The following is a 25,556-nucleotide window of genomic DNA, read 5'->3' on the forward strand; positions in this document are numbered from 1 at the left end:
ATATATCACACATGCTATGCACACACATGTGAAAAAATGACAATTGCCTACATTCACATAACACTCAGAATTATTGAGAGCATTCCACTTGTTTAATGCCATTTGACCCTAGAACTACACTACAGATTTATCAGAACAAGCCACTGAGGTATCATCATACAGATGTAGACACCAACGGCCAAGATGGTGAAGTTTGAGAGCTAATCATTTACCCAAGATCCAACTTTCGGTAAAGTCAAATCAAGAAGCCAGAAACCAGATCCTCCACTCGCATCATATTTCTGTCAGATATAACAAATTGTCTCCTATTTCTAGTTTAAGTTCTTCCTGCCCAACTATTTAAACATTTGATAGCTAGATTTGCCTTTGTGTGAGAAAAGATTTGTTGAGTATCTGCAGATATTTTTTCAGAAAGAAAGTGTCTATTACACAGAGCGACTCTTCCAGACTTGCGGTGATCAGCCTTTGTCATGGGGGTCATGATGACCACCGTTAAATAGCTCCTGTGTGAACGGATTGACCCTCCTGGTCATGACCATACGTGACTAACTGAATTTAAATACTTGTTGTATGTGATTTTGAATTTTTCAGATATTTTTGTTTTGTTTTGTTTTGTTTTTAAAGCAAAACATTTCTCTATCCCAAGCTGACTTGGTATTCACTATGTAGTCTCAAGGCTGGCCTCAAACTAACAGTGACCCTCCTGCCTCTACTGCCCAGGTGCTGGCAATAAAGATGGGCAACCCCACCCCCCGCCCAGCTCATGACTCTTTGACACCAAGAGGATGAAATAAAAGTTTTTAAAATGGATTTTAAAAATTGTGTTGAAACTTTATACTTAATTTCCCACTAAAACAGGGAAAAAAAACCTCTGTACTTTGAGCCCCATCGGGTAAGATAATGAAATCTAAATATGCTTGAAATCTGTCTGTCATCATGGGGCAAATATAGAGAGTTTACCTTTAGTGAATAATGGCACAGCTGTGACTTTGAGGTTTAAAATATTTGCTTCAAATGTTAATATCAGTGGGTATAAAGACATTTATGAAAGATTATGAGGTGATAATATTCCTTCTATTTTAGAAAGTAACCTTAATTTCTGTTCAAGTGGATTCCTATGATTACAAACCTGTGTGTGTGTATCAATGAAAACATACTGCCAGCCACTGGCTGCTGTTCAAATATATAGTATTAAACACCCCATAAGTGTATTAAAAGTATTTTCATTTGTTTGGTTCCCTTTATCCTTTGTCTGATTACTAAGTAAGAGAGCTTTATATATTATAAGGATGAAATAGCCAATAGAAATTTTTTTAAGAAGAAAAAAAAAAAAAACCTTAGCTGTGCCAAGGTACTCAGGGCTCCATATTGTGCAACGGAGCCTTTGGCTTTGAACATTGCCACCACTTGAGCACCTTGTGCCAGACACCACATTTACACAGGGTCATCTGGGCAAAAGTAGTGAAAAATCTTCAAGCAATGTTTACATAGCAGGTATGCAATATCAATCATGTTATGTACAGTACTAGATAAGAATAAGGATTGGGATGTTTGGAAGAGAGGTCATGTTTTCTCTTAGGTAGTGGAAAATTACCAGTAGATGCCTGATTTTTGTTTTTACCTTTAATATTACACATTTTTTTTTCTTTATACAGTCCCACACTAAATAATTATGACCTTTAAAAAAAAATCTAAAGTGTTTTCTAGGGACTGGGGTATAGTTCAGTGGTAAAGCACTTACCTTCCACCTATGAGGCCAGAGTTTTCATCTTGGGCACTTAAGAAAAGAAAAAAGATGATAATCTATAAACTACATGTCATCTACTCATTATTTCTATGAGATAAACAGCAAAATACATGAGCAGTAGTTACGTTCAAAAGATGTTATAACTTGCCCTAAAATGGCAGGCCAGTACAAGATTCTTTCCTTCCTGCTTGGCTTCCACTAACAAATTCTACAGGTCTACCACTGCAAGTGAGGGTCCCAAGTTCATATTAGCAATGTGCATGCTTGGGACACAGCTCCCTGGTAGGGCATTTGCCTAGCATGTGAGAGGTCCTAGATCAATTCCTAGAATGAAATAGAAAAGAAGGAGGGGAAGGAAGGAGGGAGGAAAGAAGGGAGAAAGGAAAAGGGGGTGGAGGGAAGGAGAAAGAAAGAGGGGAAGAAAGGAAAAGGGGGTGGAGGGAAGGAGAAAGAAAGAGAGAGGGAAGAAGGGAGGGATGAAGGAAGAAAGGAAGGAAAGAAGAAAGGGAGGAAAGAAGGACTCACATAATAACAATTTAGCATAACTGTTCCAATAGAATCAAATTGAAAATTGCCTTACAGCCCCAAAGACTTTGAATCCTACTAAAAGGTAGTTGTCGCTCATCAATGCTGGTTGCTCCATCCTAGTGACTGGCTTTTCTTTTTTCCTTTTTTTTCTTTTCCTTTTATTTTTCTTGAGGCTAGCCTGACAGACAAGCCTTTTCTTTTTTGTGTGAGAAAGAGAGAGAATTGGCATGTTATGGCCTCTAGCCACTGCAATCAAACTCCAGACGCATGCACCTCCTTGTGCACAGGTGTGTGTAACCTTGTGCGCTATGTCACTTTGTGTGTTTGACTTATGAGGGGTCTAGAGAGTTGAACATGAATCCTTTTCAGACAAGAGCGTTAACCACTAAGCCATCTCTCCAGCCCCAGTGACTAGCTTCACTCAGCAAATCTTCTGTGGGATCTAGAACCTCCAACCTAACCCTTGCCATCTCTTGCCCTCTGACTCCACTCCTTTGATGCCTTATTTCCTATTCCTAAGCCAAATCACATTCCTCCACATCATAGCCTATAAATGACCATCTGTTTCCAGCATATCTACAGAAGCCTAAGTATTCCAGAAAACATCTAAAAGAAGGTATTTCAGCTACTCCAAATACCCCCTTTGATATTTTCTTAGTCAGTCCTTAAAGTGGAACCACAGAATGTCTTTCCTTTTCAGTAACAGAATCCTTTAAATGTATGCTTGAAGACAAGCAAGTGGGGCTAACTCGATGCCTACTACATCATTGCCCCGGACACTTTACACAGTTTATCATTTCTAATCCTCAAGTAGAGATCATGCGAAGTTGACAAATGGAGAAGCAGTGGCCCAACAGAGTCCAAAGCAAAAAAAAACAAAACAAAACAAAACCAGAGCAGAGTGGTGGCATTAGCAGGCTAATTAGCAAAGCTTTGGTTCCATCTTGGTATCTCTCCAAAGAAAACCCTGGTCCAGAAATTTGCAGAAGAGGGGGCAGAAAGAATGTCAGAGCCACACATTGGGTCATTATGCACATAGATATTGCCTTTTACCCATAAATGATGGCTAACCCCAAAATGCAAGACCCATATTCCCCAACGAGGACAGTCCCTGTGAAGGGGGGAGAACAGGGAAAAGGCTAACAATGGTACCAACTTGACTGTATACACTGAGTACAAAACTAATAAATAAATAAATATATATATATATATATATATATATATATATATAGAGAGAGAGAGAGAGAGAGAGAGAGAGAGAGAGAGAGAGAGGGGCAGTCATGGTGGCTCACGCCTTTAATCCCAACACTTGGGAGGCAGAGGTCGGAGAATTGCTGTGAGTTCAAAGCCACCCTGAGGCTCCACAGTGAATTCCAGGTCAGCCTGAGCTAGAGTGAGACCCTACCTTGAAAAACCAAATATATATATATATTTTGCCTTCCCTGGATGGGTATTGGAGTACATTAAAAAAGAGAAAGAAAGAGAGTGAGAGAAAGGAAGAAAGAAAACCCTGGTCCAGTTGTATTGTTGCTTGAGGAACAAAGGGAATTCTTTATAGATGAACAATTCTTCACGCCTCTCCTGCTGTTGGATGTGTGTGTATTTTGAGACATGTTCTCCAACAAACAAGTAATTAAGATGAAGCCAGTATGATAACATTGTTTGCAGTAGCAGGAGGCTCTGACACTCCAACGCACACACACAAATGAATAAAATGTTTTTTAAAAAAAATAAAATGAGAGCTGGGTGTGGTGGCGCATGCCCTTAATCCCAGCACTCAGGAGACAGAGGTAGGAGGATCACCATGAATTCAAAGCCACCCCGAGACTGTGTAGTGAGTTCCAGGTCAGCTTGGGCTAGAGGGAATCAGTATTGAAAGAGGAGATTAGAGGTCCTTGGGTGTTTAGAGACACAGAAAGAAATGATGCAAGAACAGTGAGCAGGTGACCATGTGTAAACCATGGGAGAGGCCTCAGAGCAAACCTCCTTCCTTGAACCTCTAGAGTCCAGAAATTGCAAGAAATAAGTTTCTGTTGGTTAAACAACTCAGCCAGCAGTGTTTGGTTATAGTCAGATGTTTTGCCACTGTGACAAGTAACTGAGAAAAATAACTTAAAAGGCAGAATAATGCTGGCTGCTTCATAGGTTTCAGTGTATCATGGCAAGGGGGCATGGCAGAGGGTAGCAGCTCAGGAATGGCAGCGAGAAGAGAATTCCCATGCTATTTGGCTTTCTCCTCTCCCCCTTTTATTCTATCTGGGACCTGCACATATGGAAAAGTGCTATCCACTTTCAGGAAGGGCCCTTCCTCTTTATTTAAGCCCTTCTGGAAACACCCTCACAAGTAGACTCAGACATGTGCTATACTAATCTCCTAGACTTTCGCAGTCTACTCAAGTCGACAACCAAAATTGACCATCAGGCAGGCAGGCTCAGTGGTATGGAGTGAGTAGGCCAGACCCCTATCTTCTGGCTCCTCCTAGCACCCTGGTCTGGATTCTCTGTTTAGACTCTGTGCTGAGAGGCACAGAGGTGTGGAGTGAGTAGGCCAGACCCCTGTTTCCTGGCTCCTCCCAGAGCCCTGGTCTGGGTTCCCTGCTGGAACAGTGTGTGGGTGGGTACAGCCTTGTGGACTGAGTAGGCCAGACCCCTGATTCCCAGCTCCTCCCAGTCCCAGGGTACTGGTAGGTCCCATTGTGTCCTGCTTGGGGAGGTCTGCTCCCTGTGTGAGTGGCAGAATCAGGCCTTTTGCCCTGGTATCCTGACTGGCCACAGGGTTCCAACATTCCTGTTCACCTGAGTCAGAGGGTGCTCAGGCCAAAGGATAAAAATTTGCTTCCTCTTCAATAAAATAAAGAGTCTCTCTAAAATGGGTAGAAAACAACTCAAAAGAGCCAACAGAAGTCAGAATCAGGGATCTCCACCAAAGATGTCTAGTCCTACTATGGAAGCCTCCAGTGAAATCAACAGAAATTCATTCCCAAAATGAAAACACAACAACAAATGAAAGCCTGATCACAAAAAAAAAAAAAAAAAAGAATAAAAATCACTGAACTGGAAGCAAACCATCAAAGAACCAACAATTATATCAATGAAATTGAACAGAATTGTCTCCTAGAGCATTCAGCTTTTGACAGTAGGCTTATCATGATGGAAGAAAACATAAGAACCCTCCAAAAAGATATGGATAAATTGAAAGTGAATCAAGAAATGGAAGATCTCAACAACTGGTTGATCAAGCTTAATGAGGAGTTGATCAAATGCAAGAATGAATTCCAGGAGGCATCAAGAAAATTAGAACTTGAATTGAAATTGAACCTCAAAAAAGAGGTGGACACAGTGCAAAATAACACAACAGAAAACAAAAATCAAATAGAAATTATAAAAACAAAAACCTCTCTAGAAGCACTAACCAACAAAGTTACTCATGTGGAAGACAGAACCTCTGACCAGGAATACAAGACAGAAGAAATTGATTGGGAAGCCAGAAACTTTGCTAAGAGGGGACTGTGGGACACCCTAAAACAACCAAACATCCGGATGATGGGTGTATTAGTCAGGGTTCTCTAGAGGAACAGAATTACTAGAATGAATTATTTTATAAAGGGAATTTATTGGATTAGCTTACAGTAGTCCAATAGCAGTTGCAGGCCTGAGAATCACCGAACCTGGTAGCTGCTCAGTCCACGTGGCCAGATGCCTCAGCAGTCCCGACCAGCACTGCAGATGGTGCCGGAAAACCTGGAGGCCTCCTGAGGAGCCGGAAAGCCTGGAGGCTTCCTGAGGAGCCACTGGGTTTCGATCCACGTGGGTCTTCAGTTGATGTTGGTCTTTAGTCCGCACTGGTCTTCAATCCACGCTAGAAGGTAGGGAGCAGCTCCCGCAGCCAAGTGGAAGGAAGGAAGGAAAAAAAGGGAACTCTTCTACCCAGAGCTTCCTTATATCAAGTCCCTCTCTGAGCGGGACCGCCCACTCTGGGGGAAGGGCTCAACCTGGGAGAAAGACCTCCTCCTTTAGTTGATCCTTCCTAGAAGCAGCCTGTGGATTACTAAACAGATCAAGTTGACAACACCTTAACTATCACAATGGGTATACCGGAAGAAGAGGAAATCCAGGCCAGAAGCATGGAAAACATATTCAACAAAATTATGGAAGAAAAATTCTCAATCTCTCAAAAGAGAGGCCCATTCAGATATAAGATATCCACAGAACACTAAACAGACAGGACCAAAAAAGAAACTCTCCAAGACACATCATAGTTAAAACTCTCAACAACAAAAACAGAGAACATTAAAAGCAGCAATAAAGAAACAACTCACAATGTACAAAAGGCAATCCAATCAGAATTACATCATATTTCTCAATGGAAACCCTGAAAGCCAGAAGGGCCTGGAGTAAAGCACTTCAAAGTCCAAAAAACTATGGGTTCCAACCCAAGCTACTCTACCCAGCAAAAGTATCATTCATACTAGATGGCAAGAGAAAAACTTTCTATGAAGAAAGTCAAATTGATGATTATATGAACACAAAGCCAAACCTACAGAGAATACTTGAGGGAATACTCCACACAGAACAGTCTAACAACCAATCTCAGGAACCAACAAGAAGAAGATCACAATAACCAAAACAGAGCAGGCTCAAAACAGTACAAAACACAACAAAACACCAAACTCCATAAAACACCTCATAATGACAGGGATCAACCTTAAATATGAATGGTCTTAACTCACCCATAAAAAGACACAGGTTATCAAAATGGATTTTTGTCTGCTGCCTTCAAGAAACCCATCTTACCACTAAAGATAGACACCTCCTCACAGTGAAAGGTTCGAAAATGATTTTCCAAGCAAGTGGAAATAAAAAACAAGCAGGAGTTGCTATGTTAATATCTGATAAAATAGACTTCAATCCAAAAGTAATCCAAAAGGACAAAGAAGGCCACTTTTTACTCATCAAGGGAATGATCCAACATGGAGAACATCACAATCAAATATATATGCACCAAACACAGCTGCACCATGGTTTATAAAACAAAACCTACTTGACAATAGAACAGAAATAAACACCAACACCATCATAATCAGAGACTTCAATACTCCACTAACATCAATAGACAGATCACCTAAGCAGCAATTCAACAGGGAAATAATAGAGCTCAACAACACCATGGACCAACCAGGCCTAACGAACATCTACAGAACTTTCCACCGCAACTCTACAGAACACACATTCTCCTCAACAGCCATGGAACCTTCTCCAAAATTTCCTATATATTAGGCCATAAAGTCAGGAAAGTTGAAGCTACTCCCTGTATTATGTCAGGTCACAATGACTTAAAGCTACACACTAACAACAAGAGACACATGAAGAACTCCACCAGCTCCTGGAGACTAAATGCACACTTTTAAACAATGAATGGATCATGGGAGAAATTAAAAAAAAAAAAAATATATATATATATATATATATATATATATACACATATATATATATATATATATGCATATATATAGTAAAATTCCTAGAATTGAATGATAATGAAAACATAACCTACCAAAACTTATGGACACAGTGAAGACAGTCAAGGGGAAAATTCATAGTCCTAAATGCTGTCATTATAAAGACAAAGAGATTATAAATGAATAACCTGACTGTACATCTAAGGGCACTGGAAAAACAAGAAGAATCCAGCCAAAGAGCTCCAGACAGAAAGAAAGAATCAAGAGTAGAGCAGAAATTGGAACCTAAGAAAACAATTTTTAAAAATCAATGAAACATAGAGCTAACGGTTCTTTGAAAAAATAAACAAAATTGACAAACTCTGGCCAAACTGATCAAGCAAAAAAGAGAGAGAGAGAGAGAGAAGTCTCAATTAACAAGATCAAAAATGAAAAAGGAGAGATCACAACCGACATCAATGAAATTGGAGCAATCATCAGGGCATACTTCCAAACCTCTTCTCCACAAAATCAAATAATCTGGAAGAAAAGGATGAATTCTTAGATACATACCACCAACCAAAACTAAAGTCAGAGCAGATTAATCTCCTAAACAAGCCTATCACATCCATGGTGATTGAAAAGGTAACCAAAAATCACCCCCAAAAGAAAATTCCAAGCTGGGAGTGGTGGCGCACACCTTTAGTCCCAGCACTCAGGAGGCAGAAGTAGGAGGATCACCATGAGTTCGAGGCCACCTTGAGACTACATAGTGAATTTAAGGTCAGCCTGGGCTAGAGTGAGACCCTACCTTGAAAAACCAAAAAGAAAAAGAAAAGAAAAGTCCAGGACCAGATGGATTCTCAGCTGAATTCTATCAAACCTTCATTGAAGAACTGAACCCAATTTTTCTCAAACTGTTTTGCATAATCAGGGACCAGGGAATCCTCCCCAACTCCTTTTATGAAGCTAGCTTCATCCTAATATGAAAACCAGACAGAGATGCAACAAGGAAAGAAAACTATAGGCCTATATGCCTAATGAACTTAGATGCAAAGATCCTGACCAATATCCTTGTAAACTGAATTCAACAATACATAAAAAGCATTATGCACCTTGATCAAGTAGGCTTCATCCCAGGAATGCAGGGATGGTTTAACATACAGAAATAAGCCAATGTAATACACCACATAAATAAATTTAGCCGTAAGAACCACATGATTATCTCAATTGGTGCAGAGAAGGCCTCATGAAGCTAAAAAGCTTTTGCACAGACAAACTTACCACAAGCAGAACCAATAGATTGCTGACTGAGTGGGAGAATATCTTTAATAGCTATACCACTGACAGAAGCCTAATATTTAGAATCTACAAAGAACTGAAAAAAAAAAACTAAACAATAAAAAATATCAAACAATCCACTCCAAAAGTAGGGCACAGAACTAATTAGAAAGTTCTCAGAGGAAGAATTACAAATGGCTAAAACTCACTTATGAAAATGTTCAACATCCTTAACCATTAGGGAAATGCAAATTAAAACAACTATGAGATTCCACCTTACCCCAGTAAGGATAGCAAACATTAAAAAAATCAAATGAAAATAAATGTTGGCAAGACTGTGGAGAAATAGGAACACTCCTCCACTGTTGGTGGGAATGTAGGCTGGAACAACCACTATGGAAAACAATATGAAGACTCCTGAAAAAGATGAATATAGAGGTACCAGCAGACCCTGTTATTCCCTGACTGGGCATTTACCCTAAAAGCTCCACATCTCAGTTCAGAGATGTGTGCTCAACCATGTTTATAGCTGCTCAATTCATAATAGCTAAGAACTGGAATTACCCAGGGAAAACCAAGATGTGGTGTATCTACATGATGGAATTCTACTCAGCAGCAAGAAAAAAATGACATAATGAAATTTGTAGAGAATTGGTCAAACTTGAAACAGATAATTCAATTAGAATTATTATTATTATTATATTATTAGAACTCACACAATCACAGAAAGACAATCATTACATGGTCTCACTCATCTGCAGTTCCTAACCTGGATCAGCCCGAGTGACTGACATACCTGAATGGCATCTTTAGGCTTGGACAATAAGGAGGATTGGGTTTAAGGGAAGGGAAAGGGTGGGGGATAGGCACAAAACTGAACCCAAATTGAACTGGTACCACAGAATTCTATACCCTAGAAATTAGACTAAAAGGTGGAACCCTCAAGAGGACCTTAGTGGAGCAGCTGAATTGAAGGGCCCTGGAGAGAGTGAGATGAAGCCTAACCTTAAATTTGCCCTGTTTTTCTTTCTTTTCTTTTTCTTTTTTTCTTTTCCCTTGGTGCTGTCCTGTAACTCCCTGTACCAGGATGTAGTCTTCATCCACAATGGTGCTGTTGATCAGAGAAACCTACTTGATCTCCCAAAACAAACAAAATAGACTTCTGTCAGAGCACTTGATTACCCACCAGAGGGTACCGGTACTGCTGAAGACACCATACACTAAGGTATGGAACATGGGGAGACCTGGTTGAAATCCAGAAAAGAGCCTATCCCCAGACAATTAGCCCATCTAAATGGTGCTTAAAGGCACTACATGAGCTATTAGGAAAAAGTGGCCAACATCTGTCCGAGCAACTGAAAATCTAAGGGACTCAGAAGTAAATAACCTGATGTGATTCTCACACAAGTGCAATAGTGGCACACAGCCATGGTGGGTAACCAACTGATCTTGGATTGACTAACAGATCCACTCAGTGGAAAGGAAACCATATCTGGAACTGGGAAACAAGTCAGAATCATATCCAAATAATGATTCTGCTTTCCATTGTCAAGCTCCCACTAATCTTGGGCTATAAGAGGGTCTACACCCTTTAAATTCTCTCTAAATTAATAATGGTCATCCTATTTAACTGGCACTGACTTCACTCTCCGTTGGAGAATCTGTTTCTCTTTTTCAGTCAGGAGCTGGACCTGAGTTGAGCACTCCATCACAAGCCCAGCTGAAACCACAAGGAATTGGGGAAATGAGCAGGAGTTCTGCTTTCTTAAAGAATTGGTTATCAGCACAAAAGTGAAGGAGATAGACACTGAGGACACTCAATACCTACCAAAGCAGAGATCCAGAGGCTCCCAAGTGCCCATCACTGAAGTAGACTTAAAATGTACCCAACATGGCTCAAGGAATTTTGTGGAAGAGGATTCAGAAAGATTGTTAGAGCTACAAATTGGGACATTTTGCAAAGACATTGCCTCTCCCCCATAACTGACTGCTGCCCTCATAATGCATGTCCCACAATCCCTATGGGGTTGACCTGCATGCACAACCAGGAAGGCCTCTTCAGAAAAGGGGCAAGGAAGAGGGAAAGAATGGTACCAACATGTGCTGCTTACATACTAAATATGTCCATATCTAATAAAAATAAATTTAAAAAATAACCATCACATAGCCCTAGCCAAGTGATGGTTGCTAATGGTTTGCTAAATTCATAACACATATGTCTGGATCTTCTACTCTTCATGAGGAACGTGTTTAGCTTTTGGTTATCCTTACATTTAAGACTTCAACAAAGCTGTCTTTAATTTTTTTTTTATTTATTTATTTGAGAGCGACACACACAGAGAGAAAGACAGATAGAGGGAGAGAGAGAGAGAATGGGCACACCAGGGCTTCCAGCCACTGCAAACGAACTCCAGACACATGCGCCCCCTTATGCATCTGGCTAACGTGGGACCTGGGGAACCGAGCCTCGAACCAGGGTCCTTAGGCTTCACAGGCAAGTGCTTAACCACTAAGCCATCTCTCCAGCCCCAAAGCTTTCTTTATTCCACTTCTTTCTTCTTTATAATTTATTTAATTATTTGTTTATTTGCAAGGAAAGAGAGAGAATGGACATGCCAGAGCCCCTAGCCATTGTAAACTCCAGATACATGTTTCACTTTGTGCTTGGGTACTGGGGAATCTAACCTGAGTTGTTATACTTTGCAGGCAAGCACCTTAACTGCTGAGCCATCTTGCCAGGTCATTTACGTTTTTGTTTTTTGTGTTTGTTTTTATGTTAATCTGTTTACTTGAGAGAGAAATGAGATGGAGAGAGAAAAAGAAAACAGGCATTCCAGGGTCTCCTACCAATGCAAACTCCAGCTGCATGTGCCATTTTGTGCATCTTTTTTTATGTGGGGACTGGGTGAATGAATCTGGGTCATTAGGCTTTGCAACCAAGTGCCTTTAACAGCTGAGCTAGTGCTCCAACCCATTTTCTTTTCAGGTTTGTTTTGTTTTGTTTTGTTTTGTTTTGTTTTGTTTTGTTTTGTTTTGTTTTGTTTTTGTTTTTGTTTTTTTTGAGGCATGGTCTCACACTCTAGCCCATACTGGCCTGGCCTTCAACTAGCAGCAATCATTCTGCCTCAGCCTCCCAGGTCCCAGAATGATAGACTATGTCACCATGCCTGGCTCATGAAGCTGGATTTCTTTCTGTACAGCTTTCTACATTGACCATATTCTGGCAACCGAGGTTAAGACTTCACGTATTTCCTTTAAAGATAGGAAACCACATTGATAAATGGGTTTGGAGATGAAGATAGAAAGTAAAGAGATCCCTGCCACATATACCTTGAGCGCTGGGGTCTGAGAGGGAACTTGGCTACAGAGCCCGAAGCTCAGTGCTAAGTCCCAGCTCCCCGCTGCACCGAGGAGAGAAAACGGAAGTGGCCTTCGAAGCATGTGGAGGACTTGGGCACACTTTATTAACCTGAGCAACAGAGGCTGGCACAGAAGTGAAGAATGCAGAGCAGAGACACTGCCTGGACACACACATTGGAGACATTCTTCTTCAAACGTTTACTAGGGAAATTTTTCAAGATCACACTTAAGCAGAGAACATGATATGCTGAGCCAACACTGTCCATCAAGCAACTTTAGCAGGTGTCAACCCATGGCTATCATCACCACACTGCCACCTCCACCCCTGTCCACTACCCACCGCACACATGTCAGGGCAGCTCTGAATCAAACCCACACATCACAGCATTTCTTTCATTAACTTCTACATAGATTAAATAGGTAGTAATATTTATCATATAAAAGTCTATTTCAGATAATATAGTGTGGCTATTATATTTATTATATTATATCATACACTGTGATAGTTTTCCATAGCTATGCCAACCAACCTAAGACAGGGGAGTGGAGGTGGTGGCACATGCCTTCAATCCGAGCACATGGGAAGCTGAGATGGGGGAGGGAGTGGACAGAGAGCTCAGTCAGCAAAAAGCTTGCCTTGCCAGCACGAGTACCTAAGTCTGATCCTCAGAAAACACGTTTAAAATGGGGAGAGGGGGTCTGCAGAGATGGCTTAGTGGTTAAGTGCTTGCCTGTGAAGCCTAAGGACCCAAGTTAAATTTCTCCATACCCATGTAAGCCCGATGCACAAGGCGCATGCATCTAGAGATTGTTACAGTGGCGAGAGGGCCTGACATACCCATTTTCTCTCCATCTGCCTCCCTCCCTCCCTCTCTCTCTCTCTCTCTCTCTCTCTCTCTCTTTCTCTCGCATACACACACATACACATAAAAATGTGTGGTGGAGCACGCCTTTAATCCCAGCATCTGGCAGAGATAGGAGGATCACTGTGAGTTCGAGGCCACCCTGAGACCACATAGTGAATTCCAGGTCAGCTGAGCTAGAGTGAGACCCTACCTTGAAAACCAAAAGATAAAAATAAAAATAAATAAATAAAATATTTTTTTAAACTGTGCATGATGACACACTTACAATGTGAGTGCTGGGAAAGCACAGTCTGGGACTCACTGGCCGGCCAATACAGCCTACTTGGCAAATTCCAGGTCAATAAGAGACTTTGTCTCAATAAGAAAGGTAGATGGTTCCTGTGGGAAAACTATACAAGGTTGTCCTCTAGCCTCCACACACACATACACACCACACAGACCTACACAGACCCAAATCTATGCACACACAGACACAACCTAAAAGAGGTACGGTATCTATATGACTGTGGCTTCAGGGGTTTGGGTAAGAGGCAGCTTGCTCCATTGTTTCTGGGCCATGGTAAGGAAGGGCATCATAGCCAAAGGCTGTGGAGAAGCAGAGCTGCTTCATAATGACCAGGAAACAGAGTAAGAGACAAGGAGGCTGGGCATGGTGGTGCTCGCCTTTAATCCCAGCACTCAGGATACAGAGGCAGGAAGATCGTCATGAGTTCGAGACCAGCCTGGGACTACAGAGTGAGTTCCAGGTCAACCTGGGCTAAAGTGAGACCCTACCTCAAAAATCAAATTAATTAGGGGGCTGGAGAGATTGCTTAGTGGTTAAGGTGTTTACCTGCAGAACCAAAGGACCTTGGTTCAATTCCCCATGACCCACGTAAGCCAGATGCACAAGGTGGCACATGCTTCTGGAGTTCGTTTGCAGTGGCTGGAGCCTCTGGTGTGCCCATTCTCTCTCTCCCTCTCTCTGCCTCTTTCTCTCTTTCTCTCTCTCTCTCAAATGAATAAATAAAAGTGAGGGAAAAAATCTAATTAATTAATTAATTAAAATAAAAAGCAAATATTCCAAGACAGAGCTTATGCTTAGCATGCATGCATGAGGTCCTAAGCTGAATCATAATGTAATAGATGATAAAAGATGATAGATACCTAAGTAGAGAAATATATTGAAGCAGATAGTCAACTTGGCTTTGAGTTAGAAGAGAACTCAAGACTATAGGTTCCTTCAAGAAAATAAATGCTTCTTTTTAAAAATGTTTTTATTTACTTATTTGAGAGACAGGCAATGGGTGTTTCAGGGCCTCTTGTGGCTATATACAAACTCCGAACACATGCACCATGTTGCACATCTGTCTTCACTTGGATGTGGGGAAATTGAACTTGGGCCAGCAGGTTTTGGAAGCAAGTGCCTTTAATGACTAGGGCCATCTCTGCAGCTCAGAATTGACTTCTTTATTGGAAAAAATCTCAAGAATAAATGATGCCATGAACTGCACACCCTAAAATGACCCTACATTTCAGACTGGCCTCAGGAAAGTTCTATTCTTCGGCTTCATGTAGGAGATGAGTTTACTCATTACTTTATATATAATTCATATATAATTAAGAATTACCCAAAGATAGTATCTTTTTTTTTATCTATCTTGATACATTTGATACACCTGATGATTTTAAATGTGTATGACAGCTTTTTATTTTCTGTGGTGCACACAAAAAAATGCCAACAAAGCAATCCAACGCCATCTGTCCACTGTAATCTTCTAGGGTAGAGGAAAGACCCTGCTGGTGTTAGCATTGTTGTTTTAAATTTTGTTTTCAGAACAAAAGAGACCAGCTATTATTTAGATCTGAAAGAAATTATAAGCCCCTGCAGGGCATGGTGGAACACACCTTTAATCCCAGCAGGGAGGCAGAGGTAGGAAGATTGCTGTGAGTTTGAAGCCACCCTGAAACTACTTAGTGAAATCCAGGTCAGCCTGGGCTAGAGTGAGACCCTACCTCAAAAAGCCAAAAGATAATAAATAAGTAAATAAAGGGAAAAAAGGTGTATCTAACTTGAATGTGAAATCTATTAATACATGTAGTTATTATGTAGAGCAAATAATAAAATGGAAAACAACTCTAACAGACATGTAACTAAAGGTTTTGTTGTTGCTTTGACACAGGGTCATGTTCCGTATCCCAGACTGGCTTCACACTATGATCTTCCTGCTTCAGTGCTGGGTTTATAGGCACATGCTACCATATCTGGTCCCCTGAGGGTTTTAGCATAATGTGTTTAGTATGATACACATTTATTTTTATCAGTATTTTTACTAGAAAATAATAAATGACATTTATTAACTTTTAATAGCCAACATTAAATATGTCTCCTATGAAACTGAACTTAAAATTGATTCTATTACTGACAGTTACTGACATTTTTTATATTTATTTATTTGAGAGAGAAAGAAAGAGGGAAAGAGAGAGGGGGGAGGGGAGAATTGGCACATCAGGGCCATCAGCCACTGCAAAGGAACTCCAGACACATGTGTTGCGCCTTGGGAGGCCCAGATGTGAGGCCTCGTGGAACTTCCTGAGCCTAGCTAAAGTTTGGCCACCTGTCTCTGGCCAGCTAGGACTCAGCAGGGCACAAATTGCCTCTGGCCTGCTACTTCTGCAAAAAGAGTTAGAGTTCCCACGCGCTCTCAGAACCAATCATTTCAAAAGTCACGATATGCTATTGGCCCTTACACCTCATCCTTTCCTGAGGTCCCCGCCTTCGTTCTCAATGCTATATAAACACCTGCCTGTCACAATAAAGTGAGATCCTGCTTCGACAAGTCTCCCGACTCAGTGTGGTTTTCTCCAGTGCTTAGGAGGGGGTCTGGGTCATCGACACTCGCCATCCCGCTCAGGCCCGGGAAGAGACCGGCGGACCGGCCCTCCTACAGCCCTACCTGCCGGTGAGCCCGGCAACATGCACCACCTTATCACCTGGTTTACATGAGTCCTGGGGAATCGAACCTGGTTCCTTTGGTTTTGCAGGCAAACACCTTATACCACTAAGCTATTTTCCAACCCTACCAAAATTTAATAGAAGCAATAATTCAAACCTGGGAGCAAAAGGTATTTCCTTGAGTGTACAACTACACAGAAAATCCATATTTGTGTAAAATAAGTACCATTTAGAGTCATAGTGTCCAAATACTAGTATTACAAAGCATTGGGAAGGGTTGGAGGGATGGCTCAGCTGTTAAGGCACTTACCTGTGAAGGCAGAGGACCCATGTTTAATTCTCCAGGACCCACATAAGCCAGATGCCCAAGGTGGTACATGAATCTGGAGTTCATTTGCAGTGGCTAAAGACCCTAGCATGCCCATTCTCATCCTCTCTCTCTCTGTCTCTCCCTCTCTCTCTCTCTCTCTCTCAAATAAATAAATAATTAAAAAATAAAACTTTATTTAAAAGAAAAATATTGGGAAAAGTTTTTTAAATTGTTTTGCACTTTTTTAAATCATTGTTTTGTTAGCTTCCTTATTTAAATCCTTTTGTTATTTCATTGTTGCTATCCTGTTTTAAAAATAAGGAGGGGCTGAAGTTGTTAAAGCACTTGCCTTCAATACCAATGGACTGAGGTTGCAGCTGGAGGTCCTGGTGTGTCCATTCTCTCTCTCTGTCTCTCTCTCCCTCTTTCTTTCTCTCTCACTCTCAAATAAATTAATAAAAATAAAATATTTTTAAAATAAGGAAGTAGGTGTGGTAGTGCACACCTTTAATCGCAGAACTCAGGAGGCAGTGGTTGGAGGATCGCTGTGAGTTTGAGGCCAGCCTGGGACTACAGGGTAAGTTCCAGGTCAACCTGGGCTAGAGTATGATCCTACCTCAAAAACCAAAGATGAATGGCTGTGCATGGAGGCAGACCCACCCAAGCACTCAAGGGTATCAATAAGACAGGAAGATCATCAGTTTAAAGTCATCCTCACCTACATAGCAAGAATCTGTTTTCAAAAGGAAAAACAAGAATATAATCTTATCACACATGCTTTTTAAACACTGTAAGAATGCATACACCATGAAAAGCTCAATAATACCATTTTTAATGTATATATGTGTTTTAGTGTGTATATGTGTGGTGTGTATGCATGTTCATATGTGTGGACATGCATGTGGCTGTGTGTGCATGGGCGGGTGCCTATGGAAACCAGAAGACATCCTTGACTGTTATCCTAGGTTTGCTATCCACTTATTATTGAGATAGAATCTCTCTTTGGTCTGGACCCCACCAATTTAGGCTTAGCTGGTCAATAAACTACAGCAATCTACCTGTCTCCCCCTTCCTAGCACTGAGGTTATAGTTATGCACCCCCACACGAGACATTTCCATGGGAATCTAGACACATCTTACACTTGAAAGTCAAGCACTTTACTGACTAAGCCACCTTCCCAACCCTGATACGTCTCACACAGCCCCAAAGGTCAGTGTAAACATCCACCTTACACTGCCCAAGTTCACATCCCAGTATTGCTGTGTGCAGTCGATATGACGGTGGCTGAGCTGTTTGAGCCATATGAAGTGCTCAGACGCCAGGAGTGGGCTGGAGTGAGAGTTCCGTCAGTGAAGCGCTCGCCTCACAAGCATGAGCCCTGTGTTCAATCCCCAGTGCGCTTGTGAAAATACTACAGTGGTGGTAATCCCATCATGGAGCATGTAGAGTGAGACAGAGGAGCCATGCTGCTCACTGACCTGCCAGTATAGCCTAATGGGTGAGCTCCAGGCCAATGATAGAGCTTACCTCAAAAAAAAAAAAAAAAGAAAAGAAAAAGAAAAAGAAAAAGGTGGCCAGGTATGGTGGTGCATGCTCTTTAATCCCAGCATTTGGGATACAAACATCGCAGGATTGCTGTGAGATTGAGGCCAACCCATGACCACATAGTAAATTCCAAGTCAGCCTAGGCTAAAGTGAGACTCTACCTTAAAAAAATGGGGGGGGGGGCAGCTGAAGAGATGTCTCCACAGTTAAGGCATATGCCTGTGAAGTCTAAGGACCCAGGTTCAATTCTCCAGGTCCCACATAAGCCAGATTCACAAGGTGGTACATGTGTTGGAGTTTGTTTGCAGTGGCTGAAGGCCCTGGCATGCCCATTCTCTCTCTCTCTCTCTCTCTCTCTCTCTCCCTCCCTTCTTCCCTCTGTCTCAAATAACTAAATAAAATAGATTAAAAAACAAAACTTTTAAAAAAACATAGAAGATAAACTGTCATGGATAATTTGAATTGAATACTGAATTCGATCTAGAAATACTGTGGAAAAATCTCTGGGTGTATTTGCAGGGAACGTCTAGCTTAGATTAACTGAGGTGTCTGAAGACCCACCCTAACTGTGAATAGTACCATTCCATGGGCTGGAGTCTCAGACTGAATAAAAAGGAGGAAACAGACTGAGCTCAGTCAGCACTCTGCTTCTTGGCTGTGAATTGGATGTGACCGGCTATGATGCCTTCCCTGACCTGCCATGAGCAAGTTTGATAGTTTTATTCACAAATAAGGTTTCCTGTATGACATTGTCTTAGTTTACGAAGGTTTATGTTGATGAATTGTTCCTTGTGAGTAGATAAGTGAATGTGCATTCCCTTTCTCCTAAATCCAACCCTTTATCTTCCATGGACCCCATTTCCACCACAGGAGTTGTTCATCGGGCTCCATGTTCTTGATTTTTATTCATAAGGTTAGGTTGGCATTCCAGCACCAATGCCTAATGCTGGGCCTGCTCTGGTACTCTAGTCTGAAGTTCACCACATGGCTGTGCAGGAATGTATTGTGAAATGTGTTTGAAAATGGAGGTCTGGGGCTGGAGAAATGGCTTAGCTGTTAAGGTGCTTGCCTGCAAAGCCTAAGGACCTAGGTTCGATTCCCCAGTACCCATATAAGCCAGATGGCAAATGCATCTGGAGTTTGTTTGCAGTGGCTAGAGGCCTTGGTGTGCTCATTCTCTCCCTTCTCCCTTTCTCTCTCTTTGTCTCTCTCAGCCTCTTCCTCTTCCCCTCTCTCTCTCTCTCTCTCTCTCTCTCTCTCTCTCTCTCTCCCTCTCTCAAAAACTAAATAAATGATTTTTTTATAAAAGAAAATGGAAGTCTGTCCAACATGACTGAAATGCTATAGAAATTTATTGTGTGGTGCTAATTCATATGGGCCTCTTGCAATTCTGTCTGTCCACTTCCTTGCTAGAACATAGAAGATTGCACCCAAATGAACTGTCTGACTCCATGAAAGGTGCAGAGACAATGAAATCCTATAACATTCTACCTCTATTGTCTCAACTCACTATCCAAATTCAGTAACTCACAAACTGCACCTCACCAGATGGGATATGTGGCCACACACCCTCCTTTTTATTTTCCTCTCCTTCTGCTTAGTCAACTCTATTCTTTTATTTCATGATTTGTTCTTTTTCTTTCTTTTCCTGATTCTTCTGTTTCCCTTTTTCCCCTCTTACATTCAAGGGATCCAGTAGACTTGTCTGAGAGAGGTTATAAGCATGTACCCACTACCTCAAACACATGAGATATCGCTCAAAGTAAAATGTCATATTGCCTTTAGTATTGACATATATTTTCACCATTTTCTATAGATTAAACTATGTCATGCTTTTCTATCATGTTTCTCCATTTTTTACATATATATTGATGACACAATTTTTTAAAGAAATTTCTTGTTTATTTTTATTTAATTATTTGAGAGCAACAGACAGAAAGAGGCAAATAGAGAAATAGAGAGAATGGACTTGCCAGGGCCTCCATCCACTGCAAATGAACTCTAGATGCGTGCACCCCCTTGTGCATCTGTCTAATGTGGGTCTTGGGGAATTGAGCCTTGAACCAGGGTCCTTAGGCTTCACAGGCAAGCACTTAACTGCCAAGCCAGCCCCTATGACACAATTTTGAGTATCTTCCCTTAATTCCAGTCCTGTGGTTTCCATTGTAACATTAGTTCTAGGACCTTCACTATGAAATAACCATTAAGTGTTAGAGAAAAAAAATGTTCACAAACTATATTGATCAAAAGTAACATATGTACGAATGCTATGTGAAGACTCAAATAATAATAACAATAGTAATTGTCTTTTCTGTCATTTCATCTTCCAAAACGTCCAACTGACTGTTCCAAGAAAACCAGCAGAGGGAGCACCGATCATTGTGTTTTTGAGTGTATGTCTTAAAAACAAGACTTTTTAGTTAGGTTTTCAGATACTTTTTCAACATTGGCAAAGCTCTTATAAGCTACAATGTTATTCCCATTGCTAAATTTTATGTTGTTGTTCTTGTAATGAAATCAGTCTTGAAATATTTTCTTTAATTTTTTGATTAACTTTTTTATTTTAAAAAGTCATACTCTTATAGTCCTTTGAAATATTTTCTTAATTAATGTTTTCATTAAAGTAATTCATATTTGTTATACAAGTGAAATAAATCAGACAAATCTTTAAAGAGTTACTAATACATTTCCCCTTCTGACAGACTGATGTGTATCGTATCATACTTTTTTGTTAACAACAAATTCATAAACCAAGAGTGGTAGTCCATATCTCTAACCATAGCACTTGAGAGGTAGAGACAAGAGGATTAGAGATACCGGGCCAGCCTGGGCTAAGTGAGACTTTGCCTGAAAAACAAAATCAACAAAAAAAATATTTGTGTGTATGTGTGTGTGTGTCCAATATAGAGGTTTTATTTGTTTGTTTCTTATACATAAATATAAAATATGTTCAAAATATGTCTTTTTAGAAATGTGAAATAAACACAACGTTAGGGCACATAGTAAATATGTGGGCAAGGGTCAAAACCATGTGACACTGGAAATGTTATCACTGTTTTGTCAAGTAAAATCTCTACATATATGATGAATATGTAGATGTGAAATAATAAATATATCAATTGAAATAAAATATGGTGGGAAATACTAGGTGAATTTATTTCCAATTCACAATTTATATTACTGATCTATTCATAAAACAAAATAACAGTAATAAAACTCAACCATTTAAAATTTTTACAAAATGAATTTTTAAAATTATTTTTCTTTATTTGAGAGAGAGAAAGTGTCCAAAATACACAAAGAAAACCTGAGCACATCAGAGCCTCTGCCACTGTAGACTCATGAACCACTTTTTATATCTGGCTTTATGTGGGTACTAGGGAATCGAACTGAGACAGCCCTACAAAGTAAAATTTTAATTCCAAACTGCCCTACAGAGGCTGAGGTAGGGGGATTTCTGTTAAGTTTATGGCTAGCCAGGACTACAGAGTGAGGTCTAGGTCAGCCTTGGCTGGAGTGAGACCCTGTGTCAAAACACAAATACATTAAAAAGTTTAAACACACACACACACACACACACACACACACAGGTGGGAACTATAAATGCAATCTTTGACTTTTTTACAATACTTAATAAATTGTAATCCAACTGAATAATTAAATCCCTTTCACCTCACAGCTACACTCCATCTTACATTACAGAACAAAAATAAATAAAAACAGGAAATGCAGCTATAGTTGTACAAGGTGACACTCCTTCCCGTGCAATAGAAAGAATCCTTGAAGGTTACCATAGGTTCCAACCCCCATCCAATACCATCCCTTTTGAAAAGAACTCCTTCTGAATATGTGATCCTAGGACCCAGAGATGCGCCCAGCCTGCGAGTAGCTACCTCTGTGGATTTATCCTTCTGGGCCAGTGAATTTGCTGAAGCCTCCAGAGCCTTCACCATGGCCCACCATGCAGCCCCAATCCCCCAGTCACCCTCCTTGTCTCGGCACAGGCACCTGGCACACAGCTTGCTCGAGGTGTTCTTCACCATTGCCAATTGGTCCCATAACATGGTGCTATGGTGACCCATGCAGAGAAGAGAGATTGGAGTGATGGCCCACGCCTTTCATCCCAGCCCTCTGGAGGTTGTGAATTCGAGGCCACCCTGAGACTACGCAGTGAAAAAGAAAGAAAGAAAGAAAGAAAGAAAGAAAGAAAGAAGGGAGGGAGGGAGGGAGGGAGGGAGGGAGGGAGGGAGGGAGGGAGGGAGGGAGGGAGGGAGGGAGGGAGGGAGGGAGGGAGGGAGGGAGGGAGGGAGGGGAGAAAGAAGAGAGAAGAAAGAAGAAAGAAAGAGAGAGAGAAAGAGGGAGAAAGGAAGGAAGGAAGGAGGAAGGGAGGGAGGGAAGAAGGGAGGAAAGGAAAGAGAGAAGGAAGGAGGGAGAGAAAATACTGCAGGGAGGGGATGCGAGAATGTGAAGAAATGATGAGGGATAACTTAAAAGGATAGAAGAGAAAGCCTCCATTTCCAAGATTACAAAAAGAATTACTTGGGGGTGGTGTGGAAAATAATTAGCTGACTGTAATTTCCCTACCATCTCTCAAGAACAGGAAAAAAAAAAAAAAAAGGCCATTCTCTTTGGTTTTTGTTGTCTGTTTGTTTCACTTTCTAAGGGTTTTCAATATTAAAACAACAACTTCCAGTCACCATGCTTTGTGATAGGAACACAGCATCATAACCCTCGTTTCATCCATGAGGGAACCAGAGGACTAGGAGGTGCAAAGCCTGGCTCAGTGTCACAGGAAAGGCAAATCGGTGGTAGAGTTAGGATTAGACCCTAGGTTCTTGACTCCAGCCCTTTACTTTATCCGCAAAGTCAACACAAGCAGTCTAGATTTGTTATCTCTCCCCCTTTGGGCTCAAAGGCTGAGTGACAAAGAGTGCTTAGTGAGATACTGAGTGTAAATGACAGCACAGGAAGTCCATTCTCAGGGCAAGCTGTGAGAGTGGCGGCTGAACAGGAGGCCCGAAAGCCAGTCTGGACAGAGCTCTTTCAGTCCACACTCCTATCTCGTCCTGCCTGTGGCCCAGAGTCCGCACTGGCTCTGAGGGTCAGCAAGTCCAGTGAACTGGTCCAACTCTGAGCGTCTTTAGCAAAGGGGAAGGCTAGGATTCAACGTGAACGAAACCAATCATCTACACATCTGGGCACTTTACATTTGTTTAAATATATTCCATGATAATGCATCGGGTCTGTGGCTACTGTGCCAACTCCAGGAATCCTCTTCTCTGACATGCTACTAACCTGCATGAGTTCAGCTCTTTGAAACACGTTAACACAGTTCTCAAGGAATCCTGCCTAGCCACATGTCACATGTTTGGAGCTTAAGAAATTGAAAGAGAAGTAAAGTTACATCCAAACAGGTTCAGAATGAATATGAACCATATATGGAAGAAATATTTATATGGAAACCACACCTACTGTTGAATTCACTATTTTAGCAGCTGGGACATAGTATGTGTACACAGAAAGTTAACTGTATGGTGGAAACATTGGTGCTTCCATAACACTGTCTTTCATCACAAATACAAAAGAAAACGAAGTCCATGGTAACTTAATTCAACTGTAAATTGAATTTCACCATCTTCCTGTAAACAAACATACCTTTCCTTATTACAGAAATAGAGTATCTCTAACAAAATCAGGAAGATAAAGTTATTAGTGATAGGCCAATATCCCAAACTATAATTTATACTTCTTCATAGGCTATTAACTTTTGACCAACAATACTTAAAAAATGCATTAATGATCATAATGTCCTGTGAAAAAGATTCGTTTTAAAGAGCCTTAGAATTAATTGAAAGGTTGACTGTTTAATTATGCTTAAATTGATTGAAATAGAGCAACTGAAGATCTCATAGAACCTTAAATACATTTCTTTCTTAACTCAATTGCCCACATGTTGTGGAAAATCTGATTTCCAAACAGCATACTGGATCAGAAAGTATTTTCATTAAGAATGGATCTCCATTCAAAACATTCGACATTAATAAAATAAAGACAGTAACCATACAGAAAAGAATTGTTTTATGTTACCTATTCACACGGATATTTAATTATTAGTAAAGAAGTCAGAGGTTAGCAGGTCGTTCCAGAACCTTACAGGGCAAATATGTTGAAGAAGAAAAAGAAATACACAAAGACAGGCACAAAAAGAGACAGAAAAATTGCAAATTTTGCTTTCTTAAGAGACCAGACCACGGTGATAACATATGTACTAGCTTGGAGTTACTAAGCCAACAGACTGAAGAAAACCTGCCTTGTCATCAGACCCCCAAAATACATGGATCTCAATAAAAACGATGTGGAGTTATATAGATAAAACCCCAATTCTCTCTTTCTGCTGGAGAAAGCAAAATTCACCTGTAAAAATCATCTGAGCTCATTGACCAATGCATTGGAAATTACACAGCAAACAATCTAAGGTGTTTTTCTATTTCCTTTAAAACAGGGGGAAACAGATAAGCGGCTTTTCATTGCAACAGACTGAAAAAAAAAAAAAAAGAAGCTCTTAGTTTAAAATAAAAAAAATGATGAAAGCATAACATTAAAAAGAGAAGTGTTTAACTGTTATATCATCCAAATTGCTTTGCCAAATTTTGACTTGCTTGGTTTCCTGTAGTTTAAAAAAAAAAAAATCTCTGTCCTTTTTTTTTTTTTTTTTTTTTTGACTTAAAAAAAAAAAGGAAAAATAACCAGCTGTTCCTTGTATAGTTCAGGAAACAAGTTTGATTTATTACTTGAAGGTTATTTTTGAATGAGCTGCTTGTGGCTGCCTGAGCGCAGAAGTCACTGAGGCCTGTCCACTTGAAGGGCTCAAACTGTTTCCTGAACAGCCCTTCCTCACTCCTCACCTCCGACGGCCCATTATTGACAACGTGTGACTGGGGCCTTCCAGGATTTTAAAACAGCAGGAGGCCCGGCAGAACAATCGGGCTGTCAATTACCTTTTCCCCTGTTGTGAAAGAAGGGCCCGGGACAATGCAACTTCTCAGCAGGGCCCCGAGTCCCTAGCCCACTCTTGCGCGGTCAGCATTCAGACCCCACTTTTGTCTGGGTCAGCTCCAGCCAGAATCAGGCCAGGTGGACATGCCTGCAAGGCCCACTTTTACGTGCTCCGCTCGCTCGCTCGCTCGCTGGCTCGCTGGAGCAAAACTGACTCTGGACAGATTATTCTGGACTTTCCAGGTCTTTCTTTCCTTTCTCGTTTTCTGCTTTTTTTTTTTCTTTTTTCTTTTTCTCTGACATCCAAACAGGCACAAAGAGCAACCCCCCTCCCATCCCAGGCTCCCAGCCCCCTTCTGTAGGCTTGGACTCCTGGAACGCCCCGGTTTCTCTCTCCCCCCCCTTTTTCTCTCTCCTTCTCCTTCTCTCTCTCTTCCTCCCACCCTCCCTCCCTCTCTCTCTCTCCCTCTCTCTCTCTCTCTCTCTCTCTCTCTCTCTCTCTCTGTCTCTCTACCTATATTGTGGCTTAAAAGACTTCCTGTGGGCATT

General features: G+C 41.0%; 1 long non-coding RNA gene across 1 annotated transcript in view; it reads right to left on the reverse strand.

Annotated features, from left to right (window-relative positions):
• LOC123459529 overlaps positions 1–25,193 on the reverse strand; it is a 57,093-nt gene extending 31,900 nt beyond the window's left edge. The window contains exon 1 of the long non-coding RNA XR_006636318.1: positions 25,010–25,193. This is a non-coding gene — a long non-coding RNA (uncharacterized LOC123459529). The remainder of the gene's footprint in view (positions 1–25,009) is intronic.
• Positions 25,194–25,556: the final 363 nt, after the last annotated feature.

This window comes from Jaculus jaculus, chromosome 3, assembly GCF_020740685.1.
Source record: "Jaculus jaculus isolate mJacJac1 chromosome 3, mJacJac1.mat.Y.cur, whole genome shotgun sequence".
NCBI classification, from domain to species: Eukaryota; Metazoa; Chordata; class Mammalia; order Rodentia; family Dipodidae; genus Jaculus; species Jaculus jaculus.